Source organism: Canis aureus, chromosome 12, assembly GCF_053574225.1.
Source record: "Canis aureus isolate CA01 chromosome 12, VMU_Caureus_v.1.0, whole genome shotgun sequence".
In the NCBI taxonomy this organism is placed as follows: Eukaryota; Metazoa; Chordata; class Mammalia; order Carnivora; family Canidae; genus Canis; species Canis aureus.
Window position 1 is genome coordinate 34,283,255 of NC_135622.1, and position 16,284 is coordinate 34,299,538.

Here is a 16,284-nt window from a genome sequence, read left to right on the forward strand (position 1 = left end):
ACATTTCTCATATCTGATTCCATGATCTGAGCAGCATAAAGTTGGTCAGTCTGCAGAGTGGGTGCTCTCACTTTGTACAGAGATTGAAGATGTCAAAACTGCCAATGGGAGGTCTCCGGGGGGCTGGGCTGCAGGATGGTGCCCTCCATGTAGAAATGAGGAATGCAAAGAGGATACTTGAAGACTTATATCAGACTCTTTGGGCAAGTGTATGGGTCTCTCAGACCGACTGAGCTGGGTTAGAACCTAGGGACAAAATAGCTATGTTGAAGTCAATCCCTATACTGGCAAAGCCACTTGGGTTTTGCAGAGCCAACGGAAAATCAACAGAGGAGGGAAGGGGGGTGATGTCTGCATTTAGATTCCAACTGTAAGAGAAGGCTGCGGCCCCGGGTACCAGTTCAGGGTTGACATGGTAATGGAAGTGAGAAAACCTGAAGGTTAATGATAGAGTGACATCCCTTCCTCTTTGACTCCTCCTTCTGATGCTAAACCTCGCAGAATCTAGGGTCAATTTTATTTAGGAAAACGTTGTGCCTTGTAACCCATGATTTCAGTAAGAGCCAATAGTGAAACTGGTTCAAAAGGTAAATGCAATGTGTGTTTGCATCAATAGCACAGCACCTGGCCCGTGGGATGTAGTCATCCCACTGTAGTGTACTCACTCTCTGTTGGTTGTTGGCTGTTCTTTGTTGGAAGGAGGTGGAGATGGCTCAGTCTTGGCCAGCTCTCTTGGCTGAGTGGGCCTCAAGCACTCCTTTTCCCTAGATCTAAGTCCAGGCCAAAGGCGGGGGAGAAGCCTCTCTGGCCCCCCTTATCTGGCCTTTTTACTTGGTTGATGAGAAAACCTGGGTAAAGGGACCAAAGCCCTTCTGGGCCTTGAGTATGGTTGAAGGCCAGACACTCTGTATCTCCTTTGTCTGGCTTCCCTTTTCCTAAGGGCCCATTCTCTGCTCTTACAGGAGGCAAACACTGGTCCCTTTGATAAGAGACCAGAGGTGTGTGTTTCCAAGAGATAGAGATGCTAACAGGGAGAATGGAAGAAGCCGAACGAATGTTTGCTTAACTCTGTACCCATTTCCAGGAAAGCTAGAAAGCTTCCTTCTCTTCTAGGGTGGATTAAGGGAGCCTTGAGATTCCTCTTGTGGCTGAAGTATGCCACGACTCTGGTCAAACCATCTTTCTAAAAAGACGCATCATACATTAGCATATAATTAACAAGGCATTGTGGATGACAGGCCAGGGAAACAAGAAATATTCACAGGAATTAAGGATGTTTGGTTTAGAATAAAGAAGACATGCAATAACTAATCCCTCTTTAAATATTTAGAACATGAGGGCACCTGGGTAGCTTGATTGGTTGGGCGTCTGACTCTTGGTTTCAGCTCAGGTCATGATCTCAGGGTCATGGGATCAAGCCCCGCATTGAGCTCTGTGCTTGGTATGGAGTCGGCTTGAGATTCTCTCCCTCTTCCTCCCCCTCTGCCCCTCTCCCAGCTCTTGCTCTCTCTTCTCAAATAAATAAATAAAATCTTTAAAAAATTTTTAAAAAGGGATGCCTGGGTGGCTCAGCAGCTGAGCATCTGCCTTTGGCTCAGGGCATGATCCTGGAGTCCTGGGATCTAGTCCTGCATTGGGCTCCCTGCATGAAGCCTGCTTCTCCCTCTGCCTATGTCTCTGCTTCTCTCTCTGTGTCTCTCATGAATAAATAAATAAAATCTTTAAAACATTTTTTTAAAAGATTAAAAATATTTAGAATGTGGAGGAGAAGGTATTTATTCTGGGGAAGATAAGAGAGCAAATTGGGATCAAGGAACAAGTTAGTAGGAAGCAGATTTTTGCTTCAATATTGAAATTACCCCACCCCCACCCCCAGAAATATTCAAGAAGGTGTTGTGGACACGTGGCAGTGCCCTGGGAAGGAGCATCCTGCCTGGAAAGCTGCCCATCCCTGTGATCCCTCGTCACAGGCTTTCAGGCACAGCCCTATTTCCCATAGCCACCTGTGACGGTGACTCTAAACAATGACCTGCCCCAGAGACTCCAGGATGCCCACATTCACTCCACACCCTCTTGAAGACATCTTGCCTTTGGAAATAGAATAATAAGGTCGTTTTGCCTAATAGATTCTGGCTTGTGGTTCGTAAAAACGTGGGCTGTGTGTATATCCACCTCGGGCGGGGACAAGCCCCGGTGTCATCTGATGTCCCCACTCTGGGCCTCTATTTGGAGAGTCTGCTCTTGCCTTAGAGGCTGTGCATCCTTGAGGGCAAGCAGCACCGACTCATTACTCTCAGTCCCCAGGCAGCTAATAAGGTGCTACCCCCCGTGGGTATTTGCTAGGCCTTGAGTGTTGACTTCTCTCCTCCCACAGGTAATCTTGAGATTCTATCATCCACGGAGACAGTTCGACCTGTCGCTCCTCTTCCAGGCCCAGCGTCAGGCGACAAGCTTCGGAAGCCGAGTGTGTCTTCCCACAGACGGCTCTGGTTTAAACTTCATGTGTTTATTTGAGTACCTAGATGCCATGGTGATGGGTGCTATAGAAATAGAAAGAGCAGGGAGGCGGAACAGAGCAAGGGAACACCCCAAACACGGGGTGCGGGGGGGGGCTGGAAGCAGTGTTTTGTGACACTAGTGTTTATTTTGAGCTGGCACTATTATTTATCATGTCCTCTGTGCACAGATCTCTCCCCTGGGAGCGCACATGCTGTCTGCTTCCTGATGCACTTAGAGTCTCTGGGCTTTGAGAGGAGAAACGCTGCCTTTGGCGTACAGAGCTACACATCATTGTCACTGCTTCTTACGTGTGTCTGTCACGACACTTCTCAAGTGCAGGTTCGTGCATATGACTTCCCCCCTTTGATCCTAGGTCAAGGCAGATTGTATTCACCCCATTTTCTGATCAGTTTGAGGTTGAGAGACTAACGTGTCCAAAGTCACATGGCAGGTGAGTGGTCAGAGCTAAAGTCCACCTGTCCCCTTGAGTAACTCCCCCCCTCCCCATAAGGTTGGGAATTCAGGTGGTGGGAATTCAGGGCAGGCTGGCCGGATACGATGCGTTTGGGGCTGTGTCCTTTAGGTTAGAATGAGCTGCGTGGAGTGGTCCGAGTTACAGAGAAGCAGCTGGCACTTCTGCAAGAAGCCCACAAAAAATGTGATTGACTGCAGAACAAATTTTGCTGATTTTATGTCTGGAGACAAAAGAAAGCGCAAGCAGGGGCGCCTGGGTGGCGCAGTTGATTAAGTGACAGACTTTTGAATTTGTCTTAGGTCATGATCTTGGGGTGGTGAGATGGAGCCCTGAGTCAGGCTACCCACTTACCAAGGAGCCTACTTGAGACTCTTTCTCCCTATGCCCCTACCCCTGCTCGAGTGTTCTCTCTTTCAAATAAATAAATAAATCTTGAAATAAAAAGGAAGAAAGAAAGAAAGCGTAAGCCATAAATGTAGGCTGCTTTCCAGGCTGACAGCCAGTGCAAACAGCTCATTGCAGGGCAAGTGAATTTGGGTATTTCAGGGCTCTGCCCTGGCCAATCTTGACCTGGTCCTGGGAGCGGTGCACAGTAGCTGTCATCCTTCCTCAAGGCAGACAGAGCTGAGTACGATCCGAAATAGAACCCTGGGCAGGGGTAGGTCTGCTCCAGCCTTATTTCTATGACCCCTTCATGAATGTGTCAATGGTGCCACTCACAAGTCCTATAACTTTTTGTCACTGGGCCTTTGCCTGTGCTGGCCTACCACTCAGTGCCCTCGGCTTCTCCCTCCCTCTCATCTGGCCGTTAGTCTCCACTTTGCCAAATTTGACCCATCCTTGGAGGTCCATTCCAATGTTTCCTGGCCCCCTGAATTCCCTAGTATTGAGGGTGAGCTTTCCTCTTCTGACTGCTTATGACACAGCTGGTTTGAGCGAGGGTGATTGGTAAGGGTCAAAGTTCTCTCAATTCAGAGAGCCCCAGGGAGCCCCAGAAGTTGGAAAAGCCAGGCTTCCTGCCCTAACCAGCCATCTAAGCTATCTCCTCTACCCCCATCAATCCATATAAGAAGAGGATTGAAAAGGGAGAGAGGTTATTCACTCCACTCCTTGAAGCCAAGAAAGGGAGTGGGGATCTGAGGGAATCAGAAAAAAACACAAGTGTTTTTCAGGAGTCAGGCATTGTTCTCCCAAATGGTTATTTGCTTGGTCCAAAGACTTGTTGACCTTGCAGTTTGGAACAGGGGTAAAAGGATGAGAGAAAGGTAATGCTCAAGGGATCCTGTGGGGGGCAGAGAGGGCCCAGAACCACTGCTTTGAGAAGTGTAGGAGATAGAGCCATGTAACCAAGCTCTGTCAAAGTAAGGAGACACCTCTCTACCACCTCTCTTGCTTCCTGGTCCAACACTATCTGAGGCCTAGAGAGGAGAGGGTGTCATGGGTAAAGAGAAGAACAAGTCTAAAGCTGCAGCCGTGGACTGGTCTCCCAGGAAGTCTGGGAGGAAAGGTGATCAGATAAAAGAAGAACAAGATTGAGTCTTTTTTTTTTTTTTTAAGATTTATTTATTTATTTATTCATGAGAAACACACACACACACACACACACACACATACACAGAGGCAGAGACACAGGCAGAGGGAGAAGCAGGCTCCATGCAAGGAACCCAATGTAGGACTCGAACCGGATCACACCCTGGGCTGCAGGCGGCGCTAAACCGCTGAGCCACCAGGGGCTGCCCAGGATTGAGTCTTAAATCTGAAATAATCAACGATGACCAGGAAGCTATAGAATATGGTAAAGAAGTGCTTATAGGACCCACTATTTAGAAAAAAAAGGACGGACAACCTGGACTAGTTGGGAGGCAATTATAGGACCAAGAATCCTGTTTTTATCTCCTAACTAGTTGAGATTATTCAATAAGTTGTTTGGAATTGGTTTTTGCACCTGGTTTCTCTCTCTCTTTTCAAAGATTGTGATAAAAAAATATAAAGTAAAATGTACTATCTTAAACATATTTAAGTGTACAGTTCAGTAGTGGTAAGTGTATTCATGTTATTGTGCAGCCAGTCTCCAGAACTTGCAACCCTGTACCCATGAAATAACTCTCACCTCCTCCTTCCCGGCAGCCCCCAGTAACCACTACTGTACTTTCCATTTCTATGAGTTTATCTTCTCTAGATATCTCATGTGAGTGGACTCATACAGGATTTGACTTTATGTGACTGGCTTATTTTCCTTAGCATAATGCCCTCAATGTTCATTCATGTAGCATGTGTTAAAATTTCCTTCTTTTTCAAGGGCAAATAATTTTCCATTGTATGTATACACACATTTATTCATACTGATGGACACTTGGGTCCCCTCTGCCTCTTGGCTATAGGGAATAGTACTGTTATGAACACGGGTGTGCAAATATCTCTGAGATCCCGCTCCAGTTCTTTTGAAGATATGCTCAGAAGTGGAATTGCTGGATTGTCTTAGTCTATTTGGGCTGTGGTAACAGAATACTATAGATAAGTGGCTTATAAACAACAAAAGTTTATCTCTCACAGTTCTGGATCGAGGTGTTGGGCAGATTCAATGTCTGGTGGGGATCTACTTTCTGGTTCATAGATATCTGTTTTTTTTGTCGTGTCCTCACATGGCAGAGGGGTGAGGGGCCTCCCTGGGTCTTTTTTATAAGAGCACTAATCTCATTCATAAGGGTCCTGCCTTCATGATCTCCCAGAGGCCATAGCTCCAAATGCCACCACATTGGGGTTGGAATTTGAACGTACGAATAGTGGGGGCACACAGATGTTCAGTCTCTTGCCTGGTTCATATAGTTCTATTTTTAATTTCTTGAGGAACTTCCACACTGTTTTCCAGAGTAGCTGCAGTCTTTTACATCCCCATCAATAGAGCACAAGGGTTCCTGTTTCTCCACATCCTGACCAACACTTGTTATTTTCTATTTTAGTTTTTGCTTCTGTTTTCTTATAGCAGCCAGCTTGATGGGTGTGAGTTGATATCTAACTGTGGTTCTGATTTGCATTTTCCTAATGATTAATGATATTGAACATTTTTTCATATGCTTGTTGGCCATTTATATGTCTTGTAGAAATGTCCATTCAAGTCCTTTGTCCATTTTTAAATTGGATTATTTATTTTTATGGTCTTTGTTGTTGAATCGTGGAAGTTCTTTATATATTCTGGGTATTAATCCCTTATCAGGTATATGATTTGCAAATATTTTCTCCCATTTCATCAGTTTCCTTTTCATTCTGTTGATTGGATACTTTGACTTGATCTCTTCTACCAATCTGAAGTTTTTTGGGGGTAAGATTATATTTCAGGGGGTTCTTCAGTAAATGGCTGTGGGGTGAAGCATGGAACATATACCAGGAGTGATTAAGCAACATATTTTTAATGAAGTGGGATTTAAGTTTTGATGGCCCGGGTGGTCCCCAAGGAGAAATGCAGACTGGCAGTTTGCCCATGGCCTCCTTTCCCCTTCTGACACTCTTCTTCTATCTCCTTCTTTCTGCTCAGGCACTAGGTCCTCTACCCACTGGGTGATGATGCAACTCAGATCATTTTAACAAGCGATCATCAAACACCCACTGGGTGACAGGCACCATGCTAGGGATTACAAAGGAGAGCAAGGCAAAGCTCTCTCTTCAATAAATGCCATCCTGTAAGATGAACAAGATGGGAATTTCACTGTAATGAGTGTGCTCTCAAGTGGTGGTTACCCACTGTAGGCAAAAAGGCCAACGAGAGAACCTAACCTGGACCAAGGGATGTGGGGGGCTTCCTGGACAAAGTAGTCCTGAGATTGGCACCTGGCCTGGTGGGCCCTTTATAGTTAGTGGGCAAGCCCACTCCTCAGACCCCAAGAGTCACCAGAAGAGGGCACATCATTGTGGAAGGGTGCTAGGGGGCGAATGTAATGATCTATTGGTTGTATTTCCCCACTAACATGTTCACTATTTAAAGATGCAAAAATAATTCTAGAAAAAATAATTTCTCTTGGAAAACTAAAAGGGGCAATGTATATGGCTGGCAAATTTATTCCAAAATTTAAATGCTTAAAGAAGGGGATCCCTGGGTGGCACAGCGGTTTGGCGCCTGCCTTTGGCCCAGGGCGCGATCCTGGAGACCTGGGATCGAATCCCACATCAGGCTCCCGGTGCATGGAGCCTGCTTCTCCCTCTGCCTGTGTCTCTGCCTCTCTCTCTCTCTGTGACTATCATAAATAAATAAAAAAAAATTTTAAAAAAATGCTTAAAGAAAAGATTTATTATGTTTAATAACATATTATGTTTCATATGTGCCAGTCACTGTTCTGAGCACTTTCTGTGTATGTAACTTAATTACTCCTTATGATAACCTTATGAGGTAGGTATGATTATCACACCCCCCCCCCCCTTATGTGGGTAGGGAAACTGAGGAACAGGGAAGCTAAGGAACTGGCCCCAAGGCCATAGAGGAGGAGTTGGCAGAGCTGGAATTTGAACCTGCAGCTTGGCTCTAGGGCCTGCGTTCTCTGACTTGGATGGTTTGATTTATATACACTGCAAAGGCTTTTCCACTTCAATCAACTTGATAAAACAGAATACATCCTCTAAGGTCATTATTTTTAAGGCTCTATTTCTCACTCGCACCTTCTGAAAAGTTTACCATTGACTCAGGTGTTTGACACAGGACTTAGTGTCACAGAATCCTAAGTATGTCTCCCTGGAACTCTGGAAGTCACCACTTAGTTCCTGGGAAGCTTATTTGATTGAAGCCATACTTAAAAAAAAATCCAAAGACACAGGGAGAAAACAAATCTCTGAGAAAGAATTAAAAAAACTTACAACCACGTTATTGTTATCACACTCAATAAATTTAATGATGATTCCTAATCTCACCTAATGTTAGAGTTCAGGTTTCTCTATTTCAAAACTCTCTTTTTGGTTGCATTTGGTTGTGGCTGTCTTAAGTCCCTTCTAATCTATAAGAGATTGTCTTCTTTTTAGTTTTTATCCATTTTATTTGTTGGCAAAAGTGGGTCATTTGTCCTATGGAATAACTAGGAAAAAAAATAAAAAACAAAACAAAACAAAACAAAACAAAACAAAAAACAAAACAAAACAAAAAAAAAAGGAATAACTAGGAAGACTGAGGAATACGATTTATTTAAGATGTTTTTGTCACCCCAGGCTCTACCCACTAGGTATCCACAGTCAAAAACTGGCTTTTAAGTCACTTGAAGTACTTCTTCATGTGATCATGAAATCAACTTGAAAACCCTGTTCTTTTCATCTGTCTCAGTCTGTTTTTGATGGATGGGTGTTGCCTTTTTTAAATATGTTTTTGTTTTTTAATACTGTAAAATATCTATATGGCTACAAGTAAAAATTATAAAAATGATACAAACAGAGAAGTTTAGATTTCATGTCTCCATTCAACCACCATCTGGATTCTTGCTTGTCTATAATTAGATTCGTTTTAGTGTTCCATTGTTGTTTATATGTACATAGGCTTGTAGTCCTCCACCCTTTCTAACAAAACAGCACACTCTACCCTTCTAACTTTGTATTTCTGAAGGCCATCCTTATTCTTTTTTTTTTAAGATTTTATTTATTTATTCATGAGAGACAGAGCAGCAGAGACACAGACAGAGGGAGAAGCAGGCTCCATGCAGGGAGCCTGACGTGGGACTTGATCCTGGAGCCCCGGGATCACGTCCCGAGCCAAAGGCAGACGCTCAACCGCTGAGCCACCCAGACAACCCACATCCTTATTCTTTTATATTCCAGAATGTATTCAACAAGTCCCCTGTTGATAGACATTTGAGTTGTTTCATGTCTTTGCTATTATAGATGGTGTTGCAATGAATAACCTTGAGCATATGTCATTTCACAATTTTGGTAGTTACATTTGGGGTAGGCTCCTAGAACTGTAATTTCTGGGTCGAAGGGAAAAGGCACATGCAATTTTGCTTGACATTACAAAACCCTCCTCCACAGAGATTGTATCATTTTGAATTCCCAACAAAAATGCTGGAGAGCAATTATTTTCTCAAACACTCACCAATAGAGTATATTGTCAAATGTTTGGACTTTTGATGATCCCAACAATAATGAATGATATTTCAGTTTAGTTTAATTTTACAGTTCTTTTGTTATGAGCAATGGTGAATGTAGTTTCATTTGCTTTCCTTTTTCTATGAAATGCCTGTTCATCTCTTTTGCCCGTTTTTCTATCAGGTTGTCTGGCTTTTTCTTTTTTGAAGTTCTCTGATTATTAAGGATATTAGCCCTTTGTCTGGATTTACCAGTTATTTCTTTCAGCTTTTCATTTGCCTTTTGATTTCACTTAGGATGTTTTTATGTTACTATGGAGCCAAACTTATTCATCTTTTCTGTTATTCCTTCTGGATTTTGCCTCCCCTAGGTTATAAAATATTTCATCTATTTTTTTCCTATTATTTACATGATTTCAATTTTACATTTAGATCTTTGACCCATTTAGATTTATCCAGGTGTTTAGTGTGAGAAATGGATTAAATTTTATCTTTTTCCATATGACTGTCCAATTGTATGATATGTGAATCATATCTCAATAAAGCTGTTATTAAAAAAAAAACTACCTATCTATAGAAATGTTTGGAAGGCTGTATCTTAACACTTAAACCCTTGTTGATTCTAGGGACACTGGGGTGGCTCAGTTCATTGAGTGTCTGACTCTTGATTTTGGCTCGTGTCATGATCTCACAGCCATGGGGTCAGGTCTACATTGGGCTCTGAGCTCAGCTCGGAGTCTGCTTGGGATTCTCTACCTCTGTCCTTTCCCCCGCTCTGTCTCTCCCTTTCTCTCTCTCAAATAAATAAATAATATCTTTAAAAAACAACAAAAATGAAAAAAAAAAAAAAAAAACAAAACACCAAACCTTGGTTGACTCTAGATAGTGGGATTTTGAATATTTTCCGTTTTCTTTCCTATATGAATAGATATGCCTTGTTATATTCTCCTGTACTCGGCAAGACTTTCTTTTCACGTTATAAGCTTCAGAAGACTGGAATATGTGTTCCTGAGAGGATATAATGCAGGTCCAATAAAAATATTTTTGAAGGAGTTTGTCCATAATTCATTGGCAGTCAAACAATGAGTATTTGAGTGCTTATTGTGCACATAAATACCAGGAAATACCAGGAAAAGCACAATCATCTGAATAGACTCGTCTCAAAGTCAAGTCCACTAACCTGGAGGGGAGTGAGGGCCATTTAGAAGCCAAATGAATGGTGCAGACAGGCAAGGTGAATAATTCACAGGAGGAAGAGATCTCCAGGGGCGGGGTGACCTGAGAGTCTTCCAGAGAGAAAGTGCCTTCCAGTCAGTCCTTGAAAAATGAATAGGATTTAAATGGCAGGGAGAGAAGAGAGGCACATCCAGGCAAGAACAGTATTGTAAGTAGAGGTGAAGGAAAGGTCCATAGGGTGTTCAGGGGACCAGGTAGACAAGGCTAATTAGAGAGGGTCCTCCTTGAGCATCTGACACAGTTCAGTGTGACTGTGGAGCAACCCTCTCTGCTCCTGAAATGGGGGGAGTCTGTCTTCAGTCACTAGGGAATTGGAGCTTCTCAGGATCCAGTTACATGCAGAACTCCTCCCCAAGGGGCTCATTTTTGATGGCAAACAGCTTGCAGATGCTGAAACTCATGGACAAAGAGACTGCCAAGGTTTGGATTTTATTTTGCTCTTAATCATTCCATTCTTGGCTGGCACCTGTAGTGTGAGGACCTTTGAGCCTGCATCTGGACACAGCCAGATGGGATGGGAACACAACAGCTGTGTGGCAGGGCCCGTGGAGGACAAGCACCCAGTCTCAGATGGCTTCTGCTTGGAAGGTCTCTGAGCACAAATCTCCCTCTTCCTCCAAGTATCAGAATAAGCAATGGTACTTATGTTGGGGGATGAGGGGAGGGACAGGCAAGTGTAATGGCCCAAAATAGCCACTTCACTGCCTATCATACCTGAGAGCCTCATTCCTTTGAGTGCTTTTTTTTTAAATGGTATTTTTTTTTTTTAATTTTTATTTATGATAGTCACAGAGAGAGAGAGAGAGAGAGGAAGAGACATAGGCAGAGGGAGAAGCAGGCTCCATGCACCGGGAGCCCGACGTGGGATTCAATCCTGGGTCTCCAGGATCGCGCCCTGGGCCAAAGGCAGGCGCTAAACTGCTGCGCCACCCAGGGATCCCCATCCTTTGAGTGTTAAGGTAAAAAAATAAAGGCCCCCAAATTTTCAGTTTGATTTTGTGTATGTGTGTCTGTTTGGTGGGGGTGGGAGGCTTTTGTGGCTCTCCCTCCTCTGTGGCTCTCTCTCTTCTGTGACTCTCCAAAGCTACTTCTAGGCCCCAAATCCATGTCCTTTCCTCTGGGTTGCCCCTGGATTACCAAGGGGCCCCTTCGCCATGCACTCTCCCACTTTCAGGGCAGTCATCTCACAAAGAGATTTCTTTAACATCCTGAGAGAATCTGTTTTTATTTCAGACAATTCCTATTAATGTGTAAACCAATCTCTCATGTTGCAGAAATAGAAAATACCCAAGTGCCACCTTTTTTCCCCTTAAACACAGGCTCTACTATTGTTCCCCCTGAAGACCACATGGCAGGGTGAGCCTCAAGTCAGATGAGCCCTGGCTTTGTCACTACCAGCTGGGTGACCTCAGGCAAGTGACTTAGGTCTGAGCCCATTTCTGTACCTTTGCCTGGAGAGGACCAATAACCAGCAAAGTGCCTGGCTTGCGAGCAGAATGTTGCAAAATTAGTTTCTTTGATATGTTCAAAAGCCTCTGTCGGTGTAGCCCTCAGCCTTCTGTGTTTGCAGCCCCTAACCTTATCCATCTGTTTCCAACACTTTAATCCCCCTCTTTGCTCGCTGTCCACTAAGGCACTGAGCTCACCCAGAAGCCTCTTTTGAGCCTGCACAAAGGAAATATTTTTTTCCAGGCAAAGCTTTTATACAAAGAACTGGCCCCTAGGCCCAATCAGGCTGCCCTAGGAAGATAGCATCCCCTGGACACTGCTTGCAGGACAGTAGCAGACAGAGGTGCCTGTGTTTACAGTCTTGTCCTCAGTTATCTGATACCAGTCTCCATGGGGGTCTCCAGTTTCAGGATACATATTTCTGTCTGAGGTTGAGCTGTCTGTCTTCTCCCTCCATGGACCTGTACCACATCCTCCCAGAAATAAGTGACCCAGCCTCCTTATGGAATGATCTAGACAGAATACTTGCCTTCCTGGGTACAGGATGAGAACTGGGACAATACACGAGGGAGAGACAAGGCTCTTGTGACTTAAACAGGACACACACAGCTGGTTGGGAGCCGAGTCACTAGTTCCTATTGACTTCCCTTTGGAGCCATCAGGGGCTCTTTTGCTCGGACATTCATTTCTCTCTTTTGTGTCTGGCAACCACTTTGGTAATCCAGATGGTAGTACACAAAAGCAGGTACCCGCGTGCCCCATATCTCCCCAGAACTGTCCTGGGGCAGCCACCCTCACACCCATCTTCAGACTGCCCTCTGCCCCCATCTCGTTTTCCTTGGAGCTGGTTTTAGCCATGGTTCTACCTACAGAACTCCTTTGCATCTCACTATCCCAGCACCAAAATGTTAACAAAACAATTTAATGCATGTTTCCAGGCAAAATGAGAGAAGACCAGAGGAACTCTTAGCTCCCTGTGTAGTTCCAGTCACCCTGTCCCTCACTTGGTGATTCTGATGTTGGAAATTTCTCAGAAAGCAGGAGGTGCTTTTGGGCCAATGGGTCATTCAAGTACCTTCATATGATACTGGATGCCAAGTTCTCCATAAATTAAAAACAAAATTATGAGATGATCATCATGCTCAATAAATAAGAATCAGAATCCTGGGCACTGGTGATTGGGACCAGTACTGCAATCAAGGGTGATATAATCAAGATGATCTAATGTCAGGTCCCACTGCAGACCCATGGGATTAAAAATTCTGAGGGGGGGTGGCCCAGCAGTGTGTGCTAGAACAAGCCCTCCAGGGAATCCTGACGCTCATTCAAGTCTGAGAAGCCATTAACCAATTCATGGTTTGTTAGCTGCTCTAGCTCAGAGTGCTGGTCTGCCCTTTCCCATTGGTCTTTTCAAGAGGTCCATAGTAATACTTCAGGTTAGGCCGGTTTGGGAAATGATGGCCGGAAGGAGTAATCTCTGGTTCTTTCATTGCATCTCCAATCACCTATTTCAAAAGCTGCCTCTGGAGATCCTGAGGCTGGGCTCCCGGGACCAAAACTTGAGAATATTGCTCTTTGAGTGGATGCCCTCAAACTGGGAGCCTGCATCAGAATCCTCACAAGGCTTACTAAAACACAGTGCGTGGGCACCACACCCAGGGGCCAGTTTCTGATCTCATTAGTTGGGGAATTTGCATTTCTTTTCTTTTTTTTTTTTTTTTTAAATCTACGATAGTCACACACACACACACACACAGAGAGAGGCAGAGACACAGGCAGAGGGAGAAGCAGGCTCCATGCACCGGGAGCCCGATGTGGGACTCGATCCCGAGTCTCCAGGATCGCGCCCTGGGCCAAAGGCAGGCGCCAAACTGCTGCGCCACCCAGGGATCCTGGAATTTGCATTTCTAATAATTCCCTAGGGGACACTGATGCTGCTCACCTGGAGACCATACTTTGAAAGCTACCTTGCTAGATCCTTCCATTGCATTGAAAAGCAATTGGCCCTTAATCCAGACCAGAGAGACCTTTCTTTACTTCAAGCTCTGATGTGTAACAGTAGTGTTATCTGACATGCCAGGGCTTCCTCCTAAATCACCAGGCTCCTTTACCCCAGAGCCCTGCTCTTGCTAGGTCCTGCAATTGTCCTACTTACTATTAAAACCAGCTGTTGGGAAACTCAGGCCCTGGGATTCCAGGACCTAGACACTACTTACAGCCCAGATACTAACTTTGTGAATGACCACAAAGGAAGTCATTTCTCTTTCCCTGGCCTGATTTCCTGCTCATCTGAAAAAGGTGACATCTTAAGGAGATGAAATGAGAGAATACACTCAAACACATTAAGAAATATTTAAAACTCAGGGTACAAATGCTGGCTATTATGTGACTGGAGAGACAAACATGGTGGCTGTGGGGCTTGGCTTTTCACTAACTGGGGTGACCTGGAGTCCAGTGGTCTCCATTCATTAAAGGCAGGGATTGGCCTGGGTGGTCTCAAATGTTGCTTGTAGCTGGAGGAACATGGGGTTTGACTCCCAACCCCAGCACCTGAGATTGGTTTCATTCTTATGTTGGTTTATACAGAGGTCAGTTTCTCCTCTTCTTCAGAGTGTAATATAGGTTTGGGGCACCAAATACTCCATTTAAAGCATCTGGGAGGCTTGTGGGAAGAAAAATATCAGGGTCATTTACCACATAACAAGGCCAAGTGAAAACAAAAAGCAAGTAAAACATGGCTGTGGACCTCTGCAGAGTGATCTGACTTGACCACAGCGGATGCAGGTGAACACAGAACAGAGAACCAGGCCATTCGTTGGAAGATGGATGAGTGAGTAGGACTCCTCCCTCTCTTGATACTGGCTGTGTGCTTCACAGGGCTCAGTCTCACAGCCAGCCTGAGGAGGTAGGCAGGACAGGCAGCAGAATTCTTATTTCTCCAAGCAGAAGCTCTGGTTCAGAGATTAAATGGATTTCCCATAGTCCTCTGGACAGGATTTAGCTTGGAATCTGCTCTTTCATGAAACGTGGAAGATCAAGAGAACAAAGGTCTCTTTCTGAGTAAACCTGGAAAAGTACTTGGATCACCAGCAGCTCCTCATTGAAGGGAGAAACCCTGGTTTGCACTCAGGGTGGAGGGAAGTGAAACAAAGGATTCTCACTGAGCCAATAAGAATTAGACCTGGGGTTGGGGGGCCAGCACCAGAGGAATTAGACCCAGAATGGGATCTTGGCAAATTTTGCCTTTTACTTGAGGTTTGCAGGTTGCACTTAAAATTGTCCACTGGTTGTCTTAACTTCTGATAGGTTTGTTTGTAAGTTCTTCCTTTCATAAGGACACAGCAATGTCCCAAGGCCACTATCTGGGTAGGAACAGCAGGTTTTTAGACAGCAAAGCCTGGCGGTGGGGGACATGGGGCTGCTGCTGCATCAGTCTTAATCTGGGGAGCAGTTTTTGGTTGTTGAAGAATGATATGACAATTAGTGAGATGTCATTATAGTACGTAGAATATAAACAGCTTTTAAAATGAATATCTGCAGTATTTAGGGACTGACAGTAATGTAGAATGTTCAGCCTTGATCACTAGAGAGACAACTGGGGGCACCTGGGTGACTCAGTCGGCCAGACATCTGCCTTTGGCTCAGGTCATGACCTCGGGGTCCTGGGGTCGAGCACCACATTGGGCTCCCTGCTCAGCGGGGAGACTGCTTCTCCCTCTCCCTCTATTGCTCCCCCAGCTCTCTCTCTCTCTGTCAAATAAATAAGTAAAGACTTAAAAAAAAAAGATAACTAGTGTGCAATTGTTTTGTGATTGTTTACTTGTCCACACCCACTTGTCTACACCCAGGCTAGAAGGTAGAGTTGGGTGGCGCCCATCTTTGTCTTCTCACTGATGTTGTCTCATCTTTATTAGAATTGGCATTTAATTATTATTTGTTGAATTAAATTACTGAATGCAATTCATACAATTGCAAATTAGTATTGCAAATATTCAAATTATTGAATTATTGATGGGATCAAATCAACTTAAAAATGTCATCTTTGGGATAAGTTGTTCCACCTTAAGTCCATTTTGTAACAAAGCAGGGATAAATATGTTAATGAATGAGTGACAAAATAAGAGAATAAAGGAACGAATGAGTGAAAAAAACCAATGATCAAAACAGTGAATGGAACAGACAAATAAGAAACAAATACATCAGTAGCCTCTTGACTTGTCCTAGTGGATTGAGGCTCTGGGCATCCCTTGCTGTAGAGCATCTCTTACTCTGCAGAGGTCTGTAGTTGTCTGGCTCAATTTTGATGGGGACCAAAGGAATGAGCTTTGGGGTTGTCAGCTTGATTCACACAGCAGCCACATAGCGTTGCTCTGCCTTATGGTGCAGGCTGCAGTGTGGAAGCAGACCCAGGTCAAGCTAATGATGATAGCATGAGCCATGTTTGCCTTCTCAGGGCTCCTCCTGGTGGAGTGATTTGTCTTCTTCTTACAAGGGCAAAACCATCCATGCTGCATGTCCCAGGAGTATATTCCCACTTGGGTCTCTCCCAGGACTGACAGTATCCCATATAAT